This window comes from Melozone crissalis, unplaced genomic scaffold, assembly GCF_028551555.1.
Source record: "Melozone crissalis strain CALT ecotype California unplaced genomic scaffold, PUWL_Pcris_2 ptg000023l_1, whole genome shotgun sequence".
In the NCBI taxonomy this organism is placed as follows: Eukaryota; Metazoa; Chordata; class Aves; order Passeriformes; family Passerellidae; genus Melozone; species Melozone crissalis.
In genome coordinates, this window is record NW_026535801.1 from 40,853,088 (window position 1) to 40,874,121 (window position 21,034).

The window sequence follows — 21,034 nt, forward strand, 5'->3', positions numbered from 1 at the left end:
AGTGGAGGCTCGTTTTATTAAGTCAGGCAGACTCCTACCTGCTTCCCGAGGGCTAAATTTGGCTGGCAAAGCCATTGTAATATTGTGTAATTAATTTGCCAGTCAAATAATTTCTGCAGGGCTCTAATTTACTTATCTGTCTGCAACACTAATGAATCTCCCAGCTCAGTACTTTAATCATGTTTTCTGCCTTTTTATCTCCTTTTTTAACTCCAACTTTTCTAATTGTTTACTATGGGCTCATCTGTCACCTGCATTTTGGGGCTGTGTTTGTTCTCACAACAAAGGGCAGCCAAGCATGTGCACTCTGTAGTTCTCCTTCATGGCTGGGAGCTGCTGAAAGCCTTCCTTGCTCTTTTCTTCAATTCCAACAAGCCAGAGAGCTGAGTCAGTAAAAATCAAGATGCAAAATTCCAGGAGAAAAAGCCATTTGTGTTTGGAGGACTCAAGGTGGTAACTTCATTGCAGCTCGTGTAACCTGTGTGCAGAGCTCCCTAAGGGTCATTCTGAGCACTCTATTCCCTGATTAGTGCCAGTGGGAAATATGTTTCGAAAAATGGGAATAGGACACCTGAGGACACCATTGCAGGGTGGCCATGGTGGTGGGTTGATGCTTGGACTCGATTATCTGAAAGCTCTTTTCCAACCTTAATGATTCTTTGATTCTCTGAAATGTAACATTGGCAGGTTTTTCACTTGTTTAACTTTGCAAATCACAAGTCTGTAGTGATTTTTTGTTTTTCTGACAAATTTATTACACAAAATACTGCCGTAAGTGGCACATTGCTGTAGTGTTAAGTACTTCAGCGTGGTTCCGACATACCAACACTGATGTTCGTCACTTCACAGTTTTCCTGGTCTCTAACGGGAATGTTTTGTGAAGGGGAACAGGAATGCTCAATAAAAGATAAATAATCATAAAGAATCACAGAGGGAACTTTGAGTGTAAACATTTCATCCTGGGAACAAGTGCCGTGGGAGGAAGCTGTGCTGGAAGGAAACACGGACTTGTCCATGTGTCCCCTCAGAGCCCTGCTGTGATCCCTGCTCCCATGCAGCCCGGGGGCTTTGGAACAGAGCTCTCGTGGGCTCCACCAGCGTGCAGAGAGTCACTGGAAAACAGCGAGTTTGTGCTTGGAAAACTCGAGTTTGTGCGTGTATCTGACGAGAATTGACGAAAAATCCGAAACTTGAGTAGATCAAAGAACAGCCCATCCCCAGGGCCTCCCTGAAAGGCTGAGGTCCCCTCCCGAGGTAGCAGCAATGAGTTAATCCCACCAAGGAATGCGGAGGGGCTGCCAGATAACAGTGACATTGTTTTTCCCTGATGTCAGCGCACAAACCCAAACACAAAGAGGTGAATGTAGTCCTTGGAGGCAGCTGAATGTGGAGCTTGTGCCGCATTGAAACAAGATGACAAAGTGTTTCCTGGAAGCAGGGGCTGGCTGCGGCCAGCCGGGCCGGCCACCGAGCTGGGGAGGCTCAGGGATGGGCTGTGGTGGGCAGGGATGTGCCGTGGTGGGGAGGTCAGGGATGGGCTGTGGTGGTCAGCGATGTGCCATGGTGGTCAGGGATGTGCCATGGTGGGGAGGTCAGGGATGGGCCCTGGTGGTCAGCGATGTGCCATGGTGGGGTGGTCAGGGATGGGCCATGGTGGGGAGGTCAGGGATGAGCCATGGTGGTCAGGGATGGGCCATGGTGGGGAGGTCAGGGATGGGCCATGGTGGGGAGGGTCAGGGATGTGCCATGGTGGTCAGCGATGTGCCATGGTGGTCAGGGATGTGCCATGGTGGGGAGGTCAGGGATGGGCCATGGTGGGGAGGTCGGGGATGTGCCCTGGTGGTCAGGGATGGGCCATGGTGGGGAGGGTCAGGGATGTGCCATGGTGGTCAGCGATGTGCCATGGTGGTCAGGGATGCGCCATGGTGGTCAGGGATGGGCCATGGTGGGGAGGGTCAGGGATGTGCCCTGGTGGTCAGGGATGGGCCATGGTGGGGAGGGTCAGGGATGTGCCATGGTGGTCAGCGATGTGCCATGGTGGTCAGGGATGTGCCATGGTGGGGAGGTCAGGGATGGGCCATGGTGGGGAGGTCGGGGATGTGCCCTGGTGGTCAGGGATGGGCCATGGTGGGGAGGGTCAGGGATGTGCCATGGTGGTCAGCGATGTGCCATGGTGGTCAGGGATGTGCCATGGTGGGGAGGTCAGGGATGGGCCATGGTGGGGAGGTCGGGGATGTGCCCTGGTGGTCAGGGATGGGCCATGGTGGGGTGGTCAGGGATGGGCCATGGTGGGGTGGTCAGGGATGAGCCATGGTGGTCAGGGATGGGCCATGGTGGGGAGGTCGGGGATGTGAATGTGCCCGCAGCAGGACAGGGCCCCATCCTGCTCCCTGCTGTTTATTAACATGCTCTGCTAGGGCTGGGGCTGCACCCCACAATGCACATCCATCCATTGTGACCGTGTTCGCAGGGGTCCCGGCAAGAGGGAAGAGATGAGGATCTGACTCTGTGTTTCAGAAGGCTGATTGATTATTTTATGATATATATTACATTAAAACTATACTAAAAAGAATAGAAGAAAGGATTTCATCAGAAGGCTACCAAAGAATAGAAAAAGAAAGAATGATAACAAAGGTTTTTGGCTTGGACTCTCTGTCCGAGCCAGCTGACTGTGATTGGCCATTAATTAGAAACAACCACATGAGCCCAATCCCAGATGCACCTGTTGCATCCCACAGCAGCAGATAACCATTGTTTGCATTTTGTTCCTGAGGCCTCCCAGCTTCTCAGGAGGAACAATCCTAAGGAAAGGATTTTTCAGAAAATATCATGGCTACAATCCATGGGCATTTTATTTTCCTTCTCGGTCACTTTATGGCAGCTTATGTTCTCCTGTAGCACCCTTGTGCTCTGTCTTGCCTGAATAACTCACCTTTTCTGCGTTTGGTAGGTGATGAGGTCTAGAGGATAGTTAGGCCAGGCTGGAAGAGAAGCCTTGTTTCAGTTCAATATAGGCAGAACTTGCATTGCTGCCACAGGGACAGGAATGAAACACTGATAGGCTCTGTGTGTGGAGCTGCTGTTCTCAGCACACAGAATGGGCTCTGCCTCCATCCACCTCCCAGAGGGGACGTTCCACAACTGGGTGACAGTCCATCACAGCTGACAAATCCATAACATCACAGTAATATCTGTATTGTTCATTTTTGGCCATTGTGAACTCTACAGGAAAGTAAATAAAAGGAGAAGAAACTGAAGAGAAAGATTTAAATTGCTTGGTGTTTTTATTGCAAGGTTGGTATTAGCACCCTTGGCTCAGCCTGGTGAGGAGCCACGGCCACTCTGCACCTTAGGTTACACACAAACCAGAGTTTGGGTGTTGATTGGGAAAACCCAGTAACTCCCAGAAAGCAGATTCTTAAAATCTGGCTGGAGGAAAGTCAAGCTATAAGTGCTGTTTTCTGACAGGATGGAAACACCTGAGTGGGCAAGGTTATGGATGTCAGAATGGGAATGGCTGGGTGCGGAAGGGCCCTGAGGGACTGGTATTGCTGCCTGTGGGAGAATAAATTAAATTAATTTATTTAATAAATTAAACATAGTATCCAGTATTCCTCCCTGTGAGGGCGGTGAGGCCCTGGCACAGAGCAGCTGTGGCTGCCCTGCATCCCTGGCAGTGCCCCAGGCCAGGCTGGGCACTGGGGCTGGAGCACCTGGGGCAGGGGAAGCGGTTCCTGCCATGGCAGGGTGGATGGGATGGCATTTAGGGTTTCACACCCTCCACACCCGGATGGGATTGCATTTAGAGTTTGACATGCCCCAGGCTGTGAGCTGTGGGGTGGCTGGGCTGCACACCTGGATGGGATGGGATTTAGGGTTTCACACCCCCGGGCTATGAGCTGTAGGGTGGCTGGGCTGCACACCTGGATGGGATGGGATGGCATTTAGGGTTTCACACCCTCCACACCCGGATGGGATGGCATTTAGGGTTTCACGCGCCCAGGCTGTGAGCTGTGGGGTGGCTGTGCTGCACACCCAGCGCTGCCATGGAAATGGGGTTTGGGTTCTGGCACCGGCGGCACCGCGCAGCTCCGGTAAAGGCAATGGACGGCGCTGGTTCTGCTGGGCCTCCGCACGGGAACAACGTGTTTGGGTTCCTCTCCGTCAGCACCAGGGCTCCAGACCCGCCGGCTCCTGTCCCCGCTGGGGGATCAGCACCGCGGGCTGCCCCAGGCCCGGGGCCCTGCCTGCGGCTCCCCGCTCACGGACGGGCCGCTGCCACCCCCGGGGCTCCGTGTCGTGGTCCCGGGACTCCGTGGCCGTGTCCCGGTGCCTCCGGCGGGGCTCTGCTGCTGTGTCCCGGTGCGGGCGGAGCGCGGTGCCGGCAGAGGGAGTTGTGTGGGGACGGAACGGGGCAGGACCAGCACCGGCACAGGCCGCTGCCTCCCCTCCATTTGGGGGCGCCTGGCGAAAGGCTTTTCACAGCCGGGGATGTAGCTCAGTGGTAGAGCGCGCGCTTCGCATGTGTGAGGTCCCGGGTTCAATCCCCGGCATCTCCAGGCGCTTCTTTTTTTTTCATTATTTTCTTTTTTTCTTTTTTTTTTTCCCGTCTCTCCGCGCGGCCGCTGGTTCCTCCACGCCAAGCCAGCACCGCGCCTCCGGCACGGCCCGGCCTGGTCCGGCCCAGTATCGCTTCCTCCCGCCCCGGAGCCCCGCGGGGAAAATCAAAGCTCGGCGGCCACAAAACGCGGCGGCTCCTCCGCCGGAGGAAAAAAAAAAAAATTGGAGTTGCATTGGCCGGGAATCGAACCCGGGCCTCCCGCGTGGCAGGCGAGAATTCTACCACTGAACCACCAATGCGCGCTCGGAAGGGCTCCCCCGCCCCTGGCTGAATCAGCTCACCCAGAGCACCGACAGCATCGATGGCACCGACAGCATCGCACCCACCGGCTTCATTCTGTTCCTCAGCCCCACGCTGCTCTGCTCAGCCATCATTTCCAGCGGAAAAAAAGCTTTGAAAAAGTCAGCACTAGCCGTTATACATTGTACCTCTAAAGGATTAAAAAAACCCTGGGAAAGTGTATACTGCACCCACCACACACGCCACAGAGTCTGGCCTGACTTGGTTTTGGTCTTGTTCATCTCTCACAGATGCAAGACGTCACTAATGATTATTTTTGTGATAATTTTAAAAACTTTTTTTTTCCTCAGTATATTCTTTGAAAACTTGTTTCGTTTCTAAGCATTCTGTTTGTAGCAGGGATAAACTAATAAGCAAGGAGTGATTAAATGGAAGAACTTCAGGAGATCACAGGTGAAGGTTTCCAAGATTCTTTAGCCCAAGCACTATGGTTGGAGTCAACCTTAAAGATCTGCTCCAACCTAAATGGTGCTGTGATCATTCTTTACATTTAAAAGCTTTCAGATCAAGTCACAAGTGCGTATTTTTGTTCCTTTTTCACCCTGGAAGGACTTTGCCAGGGGAGGCCAATGGTTAAGGGCTCAGAGGCTCAGCTGACCCACAAGGGAGTCATCAGAGTGTGCTCACGATGGTCTCTGTGAGTTGCCAGGTGATGACATTTCAGCACACCGTGCCTGTGTGTGATGTCAGCAGTGAGTCCCAGATTGTGCTGTGACACGGCCATGCTGTGTCCCAAAATAAACTATCAATTTACCTTGGACACACTCCCACAAACAGCCACACGTGAGCCAGAGTCCAAGGAAAAGCTGCAACGAGTGCTTCACATCAAGGGAACATGCAAGTTTACGCACAAAAGTGCTGGGGAACACTGCCTGGGCAGGAGGAACAGGTCACGAGCAAGGTCAGCACAGGTCAGAAGCAAGCAGGTGTTCTCTGGTTCAACCTTCTGGCACTGCAGGTCACGTTCCAACGTCCTGTGCTTGGATGTGCATGAACACCTCAGGGTAACAACCCAGCACAGCTCCCTTTCCTTCTCAGCTTCCGCTGCCAGAAGGCAACACAATAAAAACTGTAAGTAATAATTACCTAATTATCATTTAGGCTGTGGCTTATGGTTGGATTAGTCAGCAAAACTGTTTTGTCAGACAAGGCCAGCACCAAAAACCCCCAAGCACTCCGGCAAAAGATACTCATATTGAGAAGCCCTAATTCCCCGTTTTAACTGTGTCTGTAAACTGAAAAACTCTTTTCTCAGACAAGCTGAGGACCAAAACCCTCCAAGCATTCAGGTAAAAGACATTCATACTGAGAAGCCCTAACTCCTCATTTTACTGTGTCTGGGAGTCAGCCATGCAGAGGCTTCCCCTATTTCTGTTCTCCACCTCCTCTCACTGCTGGTGAGCTGGGGCTGTGCCAGGCAGGGACACCTGGCCACAACATCCGTGCCCAGCAGCTGTGCCCAGCAGCGTGCCCTCAGAGAGGGGACGGAGCCAGATAACCGGGGCTGGCAGGGGCCGGAGAAGCCCTGTGAGATCACGGGTCCAAGGGGTCACCCAGCGCTGGCAGGGCACCTCTGATCCCTGTCCCCAGGTGCCCCTGTGCTCTGTGGGGCAGGCAGAGCAGAACGTGCTGTCTGCGCCACAGCTGGGAGAATCATTGCACAGGGGTCCCACAGTGACAGACTTTGCACTACCTGTTCCCAGAGCCGAAATGGGACCTGTCCTTGCACTCTAACAGCTCACAGAACAGTTTCTCATGTGCCCTGGACTGTTCTGCAAACGCTCAGAACATCTGGGAGTGTTGGCTGAGGTCCTGCAGGGAATTCTGTCACCAGGAGGAGCGTGGGACTCCCAGGCCTCCCTGGGGCCCAATGTCACCCCAGAAAATGGCACCCGGATTCTCTGGGAATCCGTTCCCAAGCTGTGTGAGCCAGGCTCACACTTGGCTTCCCTCAGAACCGGCTGGGAAAGGGAGGTGCTGAACGGGGCAGAAATGGACACCTGCAATATGAGAAATGGTGCTCCAGGCCTCAGAACTGCTGAAGATCTCACCGGGTCAGTTCAGCTGAGCAGGAATCAGAACCCTACTCCAGCAGAACAAGGAGCTCTAAGGGGTTCCTTGCCTCAGCTGTCACAATGGCTGGGAGAAGGTTCCCTGCCAAGCTGCAGTGCACGGGGATCTGTTCTGTGTGCCCATGGACACGGCACTGTGGCAGCAAGCCCAGAGCAGGTGACAGAGCTGGTGAGGGGACTGGAGCTCCCTGTGAGCCTGAGAAAGCTGGGCCTGGTCAGCCTGCAGGGAAGCAGTCTCTGGGGACACCCCAACCCCTAACCCTACACCCTTCACCCTGAGGGACACCCCAACCCTTAACCCTACACCCTGAGGGACACCTAAACCCCTACCCCTAAACCCTGAGGGACACCTAAACCCCTACCCCTAAACCCTGAGGGACACCCCAACCCTTAACCCTACACCCTGAGGGACACCCCAACCCTAAACCCTACACCCTGAGGGACACCCCAACCCCTAACCCTACACCCTGAGGGACACCCCAACCCTTAACCCTACACCCTGAGGGACACCCCAACCCTAAACCCTACACCCTGAGGGACACCTCCCAGCCCCTTGCAGTGTCTGAAGGGGGGTACAGCAGAGCCAGAGAGGGGCCCTTCACCAGGAGCTGCAGGGACAGGGCAACGGGGAATGGCTTCACACTGACAGGGGAAATTTAGGTGGGATGTGTGGAATAAATCCTTCCCTGGCTCAGGTTCCCAGAGCAGCTGGGGCTGCCCCTGGACCCCTGGCAGTGCCCAAGGCCAGGCTGGACAGGGCCTGGAGCAGCCTGGGACAGTGGAAGGTGTCCCTGCTTCTGGCTGAGGCCTGGCAGGGCAGAGCCCAGGAGGTTCAGGTGCTTTTGCTGACTCTGCTGTGCCCCTCTGAGGAGGATGCTGCAGCTCAGGGCCACCCGCAGCCTCTCTCCCCAAGCTCAGCTGGTGCACTGTGACAGGAACAAGGCTGGGTTGATAGGCAGCGGTAAATCTGCTCAAATCAAGCCTAAAAGCGCAGGTGTGGCTGACCTGGGGTGTGGCAGGGCTATCACTGCTTCCCTCTGCCTGCTGCCTTGGACACGTGCTCCCCTGTCTCGTGGAGGGACTGTGCAGTCACCCCTTATAAAATGGGAGTGCACTGATCTTTGTCCTGGCACAGGAAAATGGGGAAGTGTGACAGCACAGCTGTACCTGTACCGCTGGCTCTGCTCCACCTCCTCACGTGGAGCTCTAGTAAACCATGGACATCCTGAAGGAGCAGCTGAGGGAGCTGGGCAGGGGCTCAGCCTGGAGCAAAGGGGGATCAGGGGGGACCTTGTGGATCTGCACAACTCCCTGACAGGAGGGCACAGCCGGGGGATTTGGGATCATCCCAGGGAACAGGGACAGGAGCAGAGGGAACGGCCTCAGCCCGGCCCAGGGCAGCTCAGGGTGGACAGCAGGTTGAAAATTTTTAGAAATTCAGGAAGAATTTCTTCACAAAAGTGTGGTCAGGCCTTGGCAGGGCTGCCCAGGGAGGTTTGCAGTGCCCATCCCTGGAGGTGTCCCAGGAATTCCTGGAGGTGGCACTCAGGGCTGGGGACAGGGTGGGCATGGGCACAGCTGGGACTGCATGGGCTGGGAGGCTTTTTCCAACCTCAGGGATTCTGTGATTCTGTAAACAGAGATCTTAGAAACAAAGCCCAATGGGTAAATCAGAGCACCATGAAAGACAGCAAACCTCTGTGTAGGAACAGCTGGTGTTTCACTAACACACACACCAGACAAGCCCAGCCAAGACTTCCAAGGCACTGAAGATACCAAGAGGCCTTGCAAAATGGCTTCTCAAAGCCTCTCCATAAAGGTTTCCCAGGCGTGCTCCTGCCTCCTCTTGCAGAGTGCAGAGAAACTGCTCCATCCCCGGCGAGTTCTCCCCTGAGTGGGGCACACGCACATCAACTCGATTTTAACAGGTCACGGAATGAGCCGGGCATTTAAAAATATCCACCTACCCAAAAGGACAAATGAATCCGTACTGTGGAGCCCTCAGCAAAGATGGTTGGAACAAAACAAACAAAACAATCCCGGTAATCTTTTAGGGGAGACTTATAATGTAGAACAACTTGTCAGTGCGGGTTAAAGTTTTAAGGCCTAGCAATTTTGACAGCGTCCCTTTGAGCACAGCGAGCGCGCGGGGACGAGCAGGACAGCAAAAGGTCACTTGGTCACACATATCTGCTGCCTCTCTGAAGTTTAGCTCAAGACCCACCAGGCACGTCCCAATTAATTATTTAAATCTGCAGGGAGAAATATTTCAGTAGATGAAAAAGCATAATCTGAAATTCCGGGCAAGGTACAGGATGGCTGGCGTGGTCAAAATGGTGCTGAGGGGAAATGGGGCGAGATAGCCCTGCCACTCCCAGCCAGGAAGGCTGATTGCTCCAGATACCAGCCTCTCAGGGATTTTCCAATATCCTTTCTTTTTCAATGGAATCGTTCTGGATCACAAAAGGTCACCGAAACTAAATTGACAACGATACATGTGGTTATTTAAAATAACTTTTCCCGTCACAATTATTGATGATGTTGCTGGCAATCTGCAAGTTCCTTATAAATGCATGACACCCTGAAATTGTTCATCCCAGATCCTGCCTAAAGTGTCCCAAAGGAAAGCCATCAGGCAGGCAATGCCAGGGAAATGGGCATTGGAAGCAAATAGGAGACTCAGATCCTGGATTTATTCATTACAGGATGCCAGGCTGGGAATTTTTAAAAGTCACTGTATATGTCTTTGAACAGGTTTTCTAAGCTTTTCCTAACCAATTCAATGGAGAAAATACCTGGATAAACAGCAGACATGTACAGTTACCAGGGCTGGTTTTCATCTGTCATTGTCTGAGGGAAAAAAATAATACAGCACAAATTCTGAAGAGCCTTTTGCCTTGCTTTTGCTGAATACAGTTTCTCACTCCAGCACATGTACAGAAAATAAATTTAATAGGCTTTTTCTTGTATTTCCTACCACAACAAAGCTCCTTAAACGTTTAAAGAGAAAATAACTACTCTCGACTCGTGCAAGCAGTCTTGCTTTCTAAAAGATACTGTTCTTCTTTTCTTTACCAACGAATTTGTGTTGTCCATTAGACCTAGCTGGGCCATTTGCCCCAGAAAAACAGATGCTCCACATCCCTTCCTTCCATTCCCTCCTGTGCTGCCATGGCAGGGAGAGGCCAATTAATTACGGTGTTTGTTCTGCCACCAATAACGTGACCCGCGACCTTATTCTTTTAAAGCTGCAATTTCTGCATTTGTTTCTGCAGCTCAGCCCTGGTGCGGGATCTCGATGGGACAGCCAACAATCAGACATAATTACAGTGCTAACACACCAGAACAGGAAAATCAGCCCCTTTCTCCCCTCAGAGCGCTGGATTTATCCGCTGCAGGGCAGGGGAGCGCCTGAGCAGCAGCAGCACAGCAGCAGCAGCAGCACAGCAGCATTAGCAGCACAGCAGCAGCAGCACAGCAGCAGCAGCAGCAGCACAGCAGCATTAGCAGCACAGCAGCAGCAGCAGCACAGCAGCAGCAGCAGCACAGCAGCATTAGCAGCACAGCAGCAGCAGCATTAGCAGCACAGCAGCAGCAGCAGCACAGCAGCAGCACAGCAGCATTAGCAGCACAGCAGCAGCAGCAGCACAGCAGCAGTAGCAGCACAGCAGCAGCAGCACAGCAGCAGCAGCAGCAGCACAGCAGCATTAGCAGCACAGCAGCAGCAGCAGCACAGCAGCAGCAGCAGCACAGCAGCATTAGCAGCACAGCAGCAGCAGCATTAGCAGCACATGCTGCTGGGGCACTAAACTGAGCCCGGGGAAAGCCTTGGGCTGACACCTCGGCCCGACATGGGGATGATTTCACACCTAACCACATCCACCACCAGCCACCTGCATTTCCCATCGGCAGGACCTGCCCTGGATCCTGCTGGGAAAATCCCAGCAGTGAAATTCTGCATCTGCTTCTGTCCCTTTGTCTCAGCTCTCCTGCCACTGCCACCACCCTTGCTCCTCACAAAGACATTTTCCTCAAGACAGATTAGCAGAAAACATATTTGTGAACGTATGAACAGATTTTCTTCTTATGATACATAACTTTGGCATGCAGTCAGGAAACGGTGATGATCTTTTTCCCCATCTTCCCTTGCTAATGAAGAGAAAGTGCCTCTGGGGCTGAGGACAAAAGGTGAACTCTCCCTGCACACAATTTACACCTGCTGAGCACATGATTTCGGGCATCTGAAATTCCTGTCTTGGCAGGTGTCCCGGGGACCAAGCCACACGCATGGAGACTTGCTCTGGAGGTAATATTTTCATCCAGGCATTAAATAAAAAACAGACTTGAGAGGGATGAATTTTGCAATACTTTCAGGCATCTCATTTTTTTACTTAACCTTGTAAAACTCTTTCACTCTTCAAACTTATGCAGCCCAATGTTAAACAATCAGTAACTAAGATAAAAAGACGGTAGTAGTTGAACAGAAGCCTAAAGTAGGGGAGAGAGCAGCCCATCCCTGTTTATTGGTAGCTGCACTGTGAAGGTGGGGAGAACCTCCCCTAGAAAGTGAGATTGCTCGTGATCCTTATGAAGTTTTCACTTTCCCTTTATGAGGAGAGTAGTACAATGCTGTCATTAACTACCCCCTTCAAGATTTTGCAGGTTGGAAAAAGTTGATGAGACACAGCAGTGCTGGGGTGCAGAAAATGCCCACTTGGAAACCGGCCATAGATACATTTTGCACTCATAAACTGCCCTGTATCAATCAAAATTTGTCATACATGAACACTAATAGTCCAGCATGTGGGTAGACAACCACTTTGAGAGGTGGGAGGAAAGAGGATTCTCCCAGCTCTAACAAATATTTGTTAAGAGATGGATGAAACAACATCTAGTGCCATGTTGGAACACATACATGGGGTAGGCATCCACATCCAGAACTTGTTTGTTGGGCCACGATGAAATTATTTGCCAGAAAAAGCATTGTAATCCTTTTTTAAAAAAATTTTTATTTTATTTGTATCCCAATTATTCTTCCTTTGTGCTCCAAACACCACACACCCTAAAACCATACCCTTAGAAAACAATGAATCATCGTCTGGTCTTTTCCCTTTTCTTTTCAATTCCTTCTCTTAAGCTGACAGTTTCTAAGCCAGAGTATCTTCTAATTCCAGCTGCCACTGGAGATCTTAGCTCCTTTTAAGAGCACTAATGTTCCTGGGATAAACACGGCTCCCATCACCAGTGACTGAATATCACTGACTTTGCAGAACTCACGAAATCCAATCCTTGCAGTTGTTTACTGACTGGAAATGACACCCAGACAGCTGAAGACCCCGATCAGCTGCGCGGGCGGCGGAGCCGAGCCCCACGCGTGGGCCGCAGGCCTCCGGTCCCGCCTCCGGTCCCGCCACGGGCGCGGCCCCGGGGAGGGGCCGCCATGGGCGGCGACCCCCATCACGCAAGGCCGGGGATGAGGAGGCCGCGGCGGGCCCCTCCCCGCGGGCCCAGGCCGCAGTGGCGGCGCTCCCGCGGCCTTGGCGGGGCAGCCGCGGCCCCGGGCGGGGAGCAGGGCGGGGAGGCGCCGGCGGTGTTCGAGGCGGAGCTCGGGGGAGCCCGGCTGGCTGCTGCAGGCGGAGGGCGGGCAGGGAGAGAGCCGCCCTCCTGATCTCCTCCCGCGGCCGGCGAGCAGCCCGCAGAGGGACGCGGGCTCCCGGCGCTCCGCAGTAAGTGCCTCTCGGGTCCGGCTCAGCGGGCTCCGAGCCGCGGCGGGCGGGATGAGGGAGCGGGGCCGGCCCGGACGCGCGGGTGGAGCGCCTTGAACACCGCAGTGCTTTCATTAGAAACGCGTATGGAACGCATCCTGCCTGCCTGCCTGCACATGCTGCCCTGCTGCCAGAGCAGCTGCCCTGCATCCCTGGCAGTGCCCAGGGCCAGGCTGGACACGGGGGCTGCGAGCGCCTGGGACAGGGGAAGGTGTCGCTGCCACGGCAGGGTGGGACCGGAGCATCTTCAACGAACCATTCTGGGATTTTATCATTCCCTGTGGGAGGCTCAGGAACAGCACGGGTGGGTGGGATATTGGGAAGAAATCCTTCCTGTGAGGGTGGGCAGGCCCTGGCACAGGGTGCCCAAGCAGCTGGGGCTGCCCTGGATCCCTGGCAGTGCCCAAGGCCAGGTTGGACAGGGTGGAGCAGCCTGGGACCATGGAGGGTGTCCCTGCCATGGCAAGGGTGGGATGGAATGGGATTTAAGGTCCCTTCCGACCTAAACCATTCAATGACTCTATGATCTTACACAGCAGCTTTAAATGCCAAGTGCTCTCAGCCTCCTCCTCCTGCTATATTTAAGCTTTTGGATGGGGAAAAAAAAATAATAAAAAAAGGAGAGTGTGGCAGTTTTACAGAGGTGGTGCAGAGCCCCTGGCAGCTGTCCTGTGTGTGGGTCATCCCTAAGAATGTCCCACAACAAGAGGTCCAGCCTCAGTGTCTCCCTGTCAGGACAGCTGCTGTGTGCCTATAGGTGTCTTTATATAATAATTAAGGAGCTTGCAGAGCTCATTAACTATATTTTTTTTCTTGGATGGAGCTGGTAGAAATAATATCTCCCATTATAAAAAAGGCCCCAAATTCATGGTAAGAAATAGCACAGCTGTAATTACACTGAACTTTGTAAAATGAAAGTAAGTTATTACTTCCGCTGAAAGTACTCGTGGGGCCATTGCTTGGTGTCCTAACCTTCTCTGAGTTCTTACCTCTGTTAAGCAGTCAGTGAATGTTTGTAAGCCTGATTCTACAGGAAAAGATGTAAATGTGTGTGTGGAGAGCTTGGGCTCCAAAGCAGCCAGGTTTACTCCCTCCTTGACTTCCTCTGGTGAACAGGTAGTGCAGGTGTGCTGAGAGCAGCTCCCTTCACCTGCTGGGAAGCAGGGGCTCTCCTCCTCTCCAAAGGATTTGCATTTTCTTCTCTTCCCTGCTCCTTTCCATCCTTTTTTTTTTTCCTCTCTTATTCTTGGTTACAGTTCTTCGGGAATTTTCAGTGAGGAGCAGTGACTGATTAGCCAGTAAAGACTTGGTCTGATAGTTCAGGATCTTTCTGTGTTAATATGTAAAGCAAAGGCCAGTATTGCCCCTTCAATAGCAATAGCAGAATATTATTCATTTTAACATTAGGCATTAGCAGTTTACTTAGTCTGAAGTTGGATGGAAGTTTTGAGTAGGCACAAGGGTGCATACAAAATTATTCACACCCCTTGTATCTAATTGGTAGCCTTACTTTGGTTGTGTATATATGGATTTACACTTTGTTGTGCTTAATTATATGTGTGCATAGGAGCACAGTAATAATAACAGCGTTGTGAGCTAGACCTTGCTGCATAATGTAGTATTTTCTCTGGAGATCCATCTCTGCCTGCTGGCTGTCCCTGACAGGAGTTTAGGAAGCTGGCAGGCTGTGGTCAGTGCAGAGGCCGTTCCTGCAGAGCAGTTTTCCAAAGGACAGCTCCTGCAGGTTCCTTGCTGCTGCCTGCTTTGTCTCCACACAAGTCTCTGCAAGCTTTAGCAACCATTTGAAAGAAATGTGGGTTTTCTGCTGTCAGTCTGCAGTTGTGACTTTCATCTTCCACTCGTAGCTGATGGTTTCAAAACAGGGCTTGGCATTTGCAAGTAGCTCAGTGAGGCAACATCTTCCTTGTGCTGGTGCTTGTTTGTGTGCTGGCAAATGGGACCCAGGGAGTTCTTTGCCTTTTTATGGGCTGGGTACCCTCAGTCTCAGCCAGAGCTCTGCCAGCCTGGCTGTGCAGATTAACCAAGCCACTGTCTGTTCTTGGCCTCGTGGCTGTGGTTGGCAGCTGGGTTTTTGCAGGGATTAGCTGTGCCATGGTGCTGGGAGCACAGATGTGAGCACCAGAGCACTGATCCCTGTCCCTGTCCCCCTTCTGGGACCTTCTGGGCAAGGGACACCAGGGCCAAGGTGGGAAATGGGAATAGGCTGGGCTCTGCTCCCAGGGAACAGGGACAGGAGCAGAGGGAACGGCCTCAGCCCGGCCCAGGGCAGCTCAGGGTGGGCACAGCAGGAATTTCCCCATGCAAAGGGGGCTCAGGGACTGGAGCTGCCCAGGGAGGTTTGCAGTGCCCATCCCTGGAGGTGTCCCAGGAATTGTGGAGGTGGCACTCAGGGCTGGGGACAGGGTGGGCATGGGCACAGCTGGGACTGCATGATCCTGGAGGGCTTTCCCAAGTTCAGTGACCCTGGGGATTCTGTGCAATAAAAATTAAAGGGTGGAAAAAGAAAGCTGAAGTAAGTGGGAAAGAAGTAGATCATCCTTTAAGGAAGGAAGGATTCCTGCACTTTACTGCTCCATGGGTGCTTGTGGATCACTGGAGCCACTTGGGATAAACACTGCAGAGCACAGAGACCACAGAGCTGTTTGCAGCAGCAGCTGTTGGGCTCTAGGACTCCACTAATTAGCTCTAATGTAGATGCAGCCCATTTCTTCCAAAAAGCTTCACTTTAGGAAATAGCTTTTGTTACGTAAGGAGCAGACAGTTTGTAATCAGAGCTCTTCCACAACATCACAGTATTGATTTTGGAAACATTCCATGTCCCTAAAAGGCTCTCTCTGGGCCGGGTTCCCGAGCCAGCGTGTAGCTCTGTCTCCAGGGGTTTCCAGGTGAACTCACCCCGAATCACAGCCACATCCTGTGGATGGAGTCCAAAGTCTTGGACTGGCTTGATTTATTTGCTTTGCAAAGCTTCTCAAATGAAGCATTGGTTCTGATTTCAGAGTGATTCTGAACGCAGGCCCCTCCTCCAGGATTAGATTTGCATGTGCTATCAGGTCTCAATCTGTATCCCAGGATATAAAACGAGGCTACTTCCTTGCCACACCTAGGTATTCACCTAGTTAGTAGCTATTTTTTGAGCAGGTTCCTGATTGTGTGTGCAGGTATATGTCCAGTCGTGTAAAAAGCAAAACCCCTTGTTTTCTAACCCCTGCTCCTCGGGTCTTTGGCTAGGGAGCGGAAGGAAGAGCATGGATAGGGTGCCGGCTTTGGGATCCGGTTGAACTGGCAGACTGTCTGTTCCAATATCTGCATTAAAAATGGGGGGAATGAAGAATATATATAAAAAAGCGAAACAGCTATGAATTAACTGTATCTGACAAGGGCATTTCTTTCTAGTGGCAGTTATTGGCTCACAGTCGCTGTATTGTGTGTGTGGTTGATGGCTGATATTAACCCCCACCAACAGTGAAAGCAAGAGTGACCATCTGAGAAGTTTAAGTTAAAACAACATTGGCACAAGACACAAAAGTATGGAAATCATCCTGCACACATTAGTCAGTGATCAGGCTGGAGACCAGGCTTTGCACTCCTTCCCATGGGACAGGAGGGAACTGAAATACTTTCATCTAGAACTTGACAAATATATATTGTGATGTGTGTATGCTGGGAAAGCTCAAAATACCTGTTGACATTGGAGTTTCTTTGTATTCCTGTTAGTCCTTAGATACAGTTCTTGGGATTACAGCCATCCCTGTGTGCAGTGTTGCCTCATTGCCAGGGACATGCTGCTGTCTGTGGCAAGGCTATTGCTATTGAAATTCCGAGAGGGATTTACACAGACAGAGGACTTTTCCCCTCATCATCTGTAAGTGGGAGGGTAATGAAGCAGCAGAAAAAGTGGTTAGACTAAAATCGAAACACTAAACATTGGGAAGAGGAGCTAAAAAAGTTTGTTCCTTGTGGGACAGAGTTCACAGCAGTGGTTCCGTCATCTGAAGCAGGGTGGGAATATCTTGGTGTCTGGGTACAGAAGGCAGATGAAGCAGTTGGAAGCAGTAGGACCAAGAGGAGGAATGAGGATAGGATACCTATTTTCTGCTTTGTTTCTCCTTTATTTTTGTGCCTGACAAGTGCTGCAGCCACTTTTGGGCATGGCAGCCGAGCTGGATGCCTGTGCTGGAGCGTGGGAAGGACTTTCCCCATATGGTGAAGCGCTGCTTGGCTTCCACTTACAGCACAGGGTGGCTGGGGGGATTGGGGGTTTAAACCCTGCGTGCAGGATGTTCCATGGCTGTGGGTGACCCTGTGAGCTGGATGGATCTCACGGGCTGTGCTCCTGTGCTGGGCTGGAGAGGTGATCTCGGATGATGACTTTAATTGCAATGCCTACCTTGTGTGTGAGAGCCCAGAGTGACGGGGAGGCTCCAGGGCAGGCTCTGGAGGGTGGCTGTGGCCGTGCTGTGTCAGCCCTGCTGGGACCCTCTGCAGCCCTTCCTTGGGCCGTGTTGGGTTGTGTCTCACCAGGGATCTGCCTTGCTTGGGTTGGGTTAAGCTTTAATCAGTTCCTTTCCAGCTGCTTCAGCTGCGCTGGCCTGACGTCCCGTGTAACATCAACCACTCCCGGCTTCTCAAAGGCACACGAGAGACTGCTTGCTAGATGACCTGCTTAAGAGGGTGCTAACTGGGCTCTTTTCAGGTTACATCCCCTTTTCTGGTTAGTTGGCCGCTTCCTGCATTACACACCCTGGAACTGCGGGTAACAGACCAGTACAGCACTGAAGGCTGGAAGTGCCCTGTCAGAATTAACTTGCTGGCCTTGCTGCTAGGCCACCGTGGCCGCCTTGGGTGGTCCTGTGAGAGGGATGGGAGCTGGCTTGGAGGCAGTGAGGGTAGGACTGCAGCTCTTTGGAGAGGCAGGACTCAGCTCAGCCCGGAGGGACGTCAGTCTGCGCCTCTCATCGTCCCAAACTCACCTGAGGAGCGTTGGGAGGGAAGGAATTAGACAATGCGCCAATGGCAGGTTATGCAAGCCGTAGTGGAGATGATTATAAGTTTTCTATTTTTAATCCTTGCACGGAGTGACTCACTTTATTAGACGTGTTCGTTTGCAATGGAATGCGAAGCGCCCGGATTCCATGGTAATGGCCTCGTAAGGCACACGGGTACCCAACACAACAGATTGGGTTTCTCCTCCCGGTTTCCAGGGCTGTGTGTCTCAGAGCCTGTGTGATGGCAGCGCGGGGCGGCTCACGCTGCTGCAGCACAGCTCTGCAGCCTCCATCCATCTGTGCCCCTGCTGCTGCTGTGGCACCCATCCTGCTTCATCCTGCTGGCCCTGGGGTGAGCTCCCCGCCATTCCCCTCACTCCTTTCATTCTGGCCGTGGGCTGCTCACAGCCAGCCTGTACCCGAGCAGAGAAGCGCTGGTGGTTGTGGTGTTTCCCTTTCAGCCTGTACCCGAGCAGAGAAGCACTGGTGGTTGTGGTGTTTCCCATCCAGCCTGTACCCGAGCAGAGAAGCACTGGTGGTTGTGGTGTTTCCCATCCAGCCTGTACCCGAGCAGAGAAGCGCTGGTGGTTGTGGTGTTTCCCATCCAGCCTGTACCCGAGCAGAGAAGCGCTGGCAGTTGTGGTGTTTCCCTTTCAGCCACTGCCTCGGGTGGGAGTGGGTTGCACAAGTCCCAGGAACGTCCAGACAATATCTGGCAGCTGGCTGGGCCGGGCATTACGGGCAGTAAGGAAGGCAAGCCACTCCCAGGAGCTGAGCCAGCCTGGTGAGGGCTGAGGGTGGCAGAGGTTTGCCATGTGGGACACTGTGCAGAGTCATGAGGATGGCTGTTGGAATCCCTCCTTTGAAACCCAGGCTGTAAGTGGTGCCTTGTAAGGTTCTGGGGTTGAAGCAGTGTCAGGAGTGCACTGACTGCTGAAGTGGAGCCCTTGCCTTTGGCACAGCAGGTCCAGGCTCTGATACCTGGGAGGGTCCCCTGGGCACCTCACCATGCAGGGCGCTGGTCACCAGCCTGGCTCTGGAGTGGGACACTCCTCTGCAAGTGACTGTTCCGTGCTGCTGTAGTCCAAGTGAGTGTGACTGATGGTTAAGGAATGCACCAAGGACTTCCTACTGTGACTAGGGTTTGTATTAACTTTTGGAAATTGAAAGCAGGAACTTGTGCTGATAAATCTTTTGTGTAGTTTCCATTTTCTGTAGACTGCTCTCCCCGCCTCTTTGTGTCCTTTCAAGTTTAAAGTCTATTTCGTCTTATCATGAATCCTTTAATAGCAGTTTGAGCTCACGTCCCTCTGAATCTTCCCCAGCGCTCAGCTGTTCCTGGGAACTGTTCCCTGGGGACATTGAACTCCTTGGACAGATCACTCTCTGCAGTAGCTACTCCTTGTGACGTGCTCCTGGCTCTTCCCACGCCAGCCAGGGGCTCCTGCTCCTGCCACAGCTTGTTCTAGAGCCTGTCAGGGACCTCAGCTCCCCCTCCAGGTGAGGCCATGGGTCCAAAGGTGCCATTTACGGCTTCCACTGAAATCAAGGGTAAGGCTTAACATGCAGATTTAGTGTGTCAGATGGCACTGACAGCACTGAAACACTCTGAGCCGCTTTTAAAGGTGATTCAGAATATTTGCGTGATGGAAAGATGACATTCCTGACTGTAGTGCTGCTCATGCTGGTTGCTATTATAATTTTCATTAAAGTAAAATCCCATTTCTGTCACAAGCTATTGATCTCTGCTTGAAGAGAGGAGGTTTCAGTAGCTGCTCCCAGAAGAGGAGGGGTTTGTGAGCGTGGGCTGTTCCCTGGCACAGCCTCGGTGGAACCACATGGGCTGCATTCCTTCCCCTTTCATCTGCCCTGGGGTGGATCCTGCCCAGAGCTGGCAGCAGCCTTCCTCAGCCACCTGGGACAGAGCTGGGGAAAACCCAGTGTCTGAGCAGAGCCTGTCCTTTCCCTGCGCCTTGTGGCCACCAGGCAGTGTCCAGTCCTTTCCAGAGGAGGCCGTGTGAGCCGTGTGCTGCCTGCAGAGCCGTTCCTTTGGGAAGAACCAGAGCTGAGCCGTGCCCTGGTACAGCCTGGGGCAGCCTGGTGCCAGCAGTGCCCGGCCCTGCCCGCCTGCAGTGCCCTGAGCTCACCCAGCCTCATCCAAACCCATCCTCAGAAATGCGGGCTCGTGTTTCCCGGGATGCAATTGAGCTGTTCCAGGTGTAAAAGCACCGTCTGGCTGGAACGCCTGTCTGGCTTTGTGCTAGAGTGGCTTATGCTAAGCCCTGCTTTCCTTTCTCTCCTGAATAAGCTCCTCTTAGGGATGGAGAGCAAGATTGATGTGGCAATTTGAGCAGCCGGTCTGCTGGGAGAGTTCCTTTCTCGGGAGGATTGCCTGTAATCGGCTCTCAGCTCTGAGGAGAGCTAATGCAGCATGCCCCGGGGCCAGGCAAGGAGCGGGGAGCCCTGAGGCCAGAAATCCTCCTGCACAGGGCCATCGAGTCCTTTTCTGGGTGTCAGAGATGCTACCTGCAGGATGAAAGTGGGAATGCCCTGTGGCACATCTAATGTCACTCCAGCTGAACAGCTGTACCTACCTGGGCTCAGGTGACAATCACTGAGCTCCTTGGTCAGTGGTAGTGTACCTTGTGTAAATTCCATGGAAGGGAATGCTGGAACTCACAGGTGTGTCCCTGGCATCCCAAATGAAGTCCCAGGAGAGGTCCAAGCCAGGGGATGAGAGCAGGGCTGAGTGGTGTCTGTGCTCGCAGAACCCTGGTTCTGAGCAGGGATTGTGCTCCAGCCATCACCCTTCCTCCTGAGCTCACACAGCATGGAAAGGGCACGCTTCCCTTTGTCTTCCTGCGAGCCAGCATCTCTGCAGATGTGTGACACACTCCTTGGAGAAGCTGATTTGTTCCTTTTGAGCTCCCTGGGTTGTTGTGTTCTGGCACAGGCACTTGGAGGGCTCCAGGCTCTCAGAGACACCTTTGCTGCTGTGTGAGGGGTGTGGAGCCACCCCAGTACTGCCACCAGCCTTCCTTGGGCAGCAGAGCTGTCACTGCTGCCCCCTGGCAGCCTCGGGCACAGGTGTGTGTCCCACAGTGCCGGCTGGGGTGTGCAGTGCTCCTGTCACCGTCTGTGTGCCGTGGCTGCAGGTGGTGGGAGTGATGGTGGCCTGAGCTCCTCAGTGTGGGGATGGCCACGGGGCTGTTCCTGCTGCCCTTCAGCTCCTGTGCCCTCCTGAATGTTCCAGCTGCCCTTCAATTC

General features: G+C 52.9%; 1 protein-coding gene and 2 non-coding genes across 3 annotated transcripts in view; 2 read left to right on the forward strand and 1 right to left on the reverse strand.

The window, feature by feature from the left end:
- Nucleotides 1–4,487: 4,487 nt before the first annotated feature.
- On the forward strand, nucleotides 4,488–4,559 carry TRNAA-CGC (transfer RNA alanine (anticodon CGC)). Its single transcript has one exon. It is a non-coding gene; the product is annotated as a tRNA-Ala (tRNA).
- A 230-nt stretch (nucleotides 4,560–4,789) lies between these two features.
- Nucleotides 4,790–4,860, reverse strand: TRNAG-GCC (transfer RNA glycine (anticodon GCC)). The gene has a single exon. It is a non-coding gene; the product is annotated as a tRNA-Gly (tRNA).
- A 7,711-nt stretch (nucleotides 4,861–12,571) lies between these two features.
- The window catches only part of GPD2 (glycerol-3-phosphate dehydrogenase 2), a 47,464-nt gene continuing 39,001 nt past the window's right edge, over nucleotides 12,572–21,034 (forward strand). Inside the window, exon 1 of the mRNA XM_054277764.1 lies at nucleotides 12,572–12,719. The gene's annotated coding sequence lies outside the window, so the exon portion shown is untranslated. The remainder of the gene's footprint in view (nucleotides 12,720–21,034) is intronic.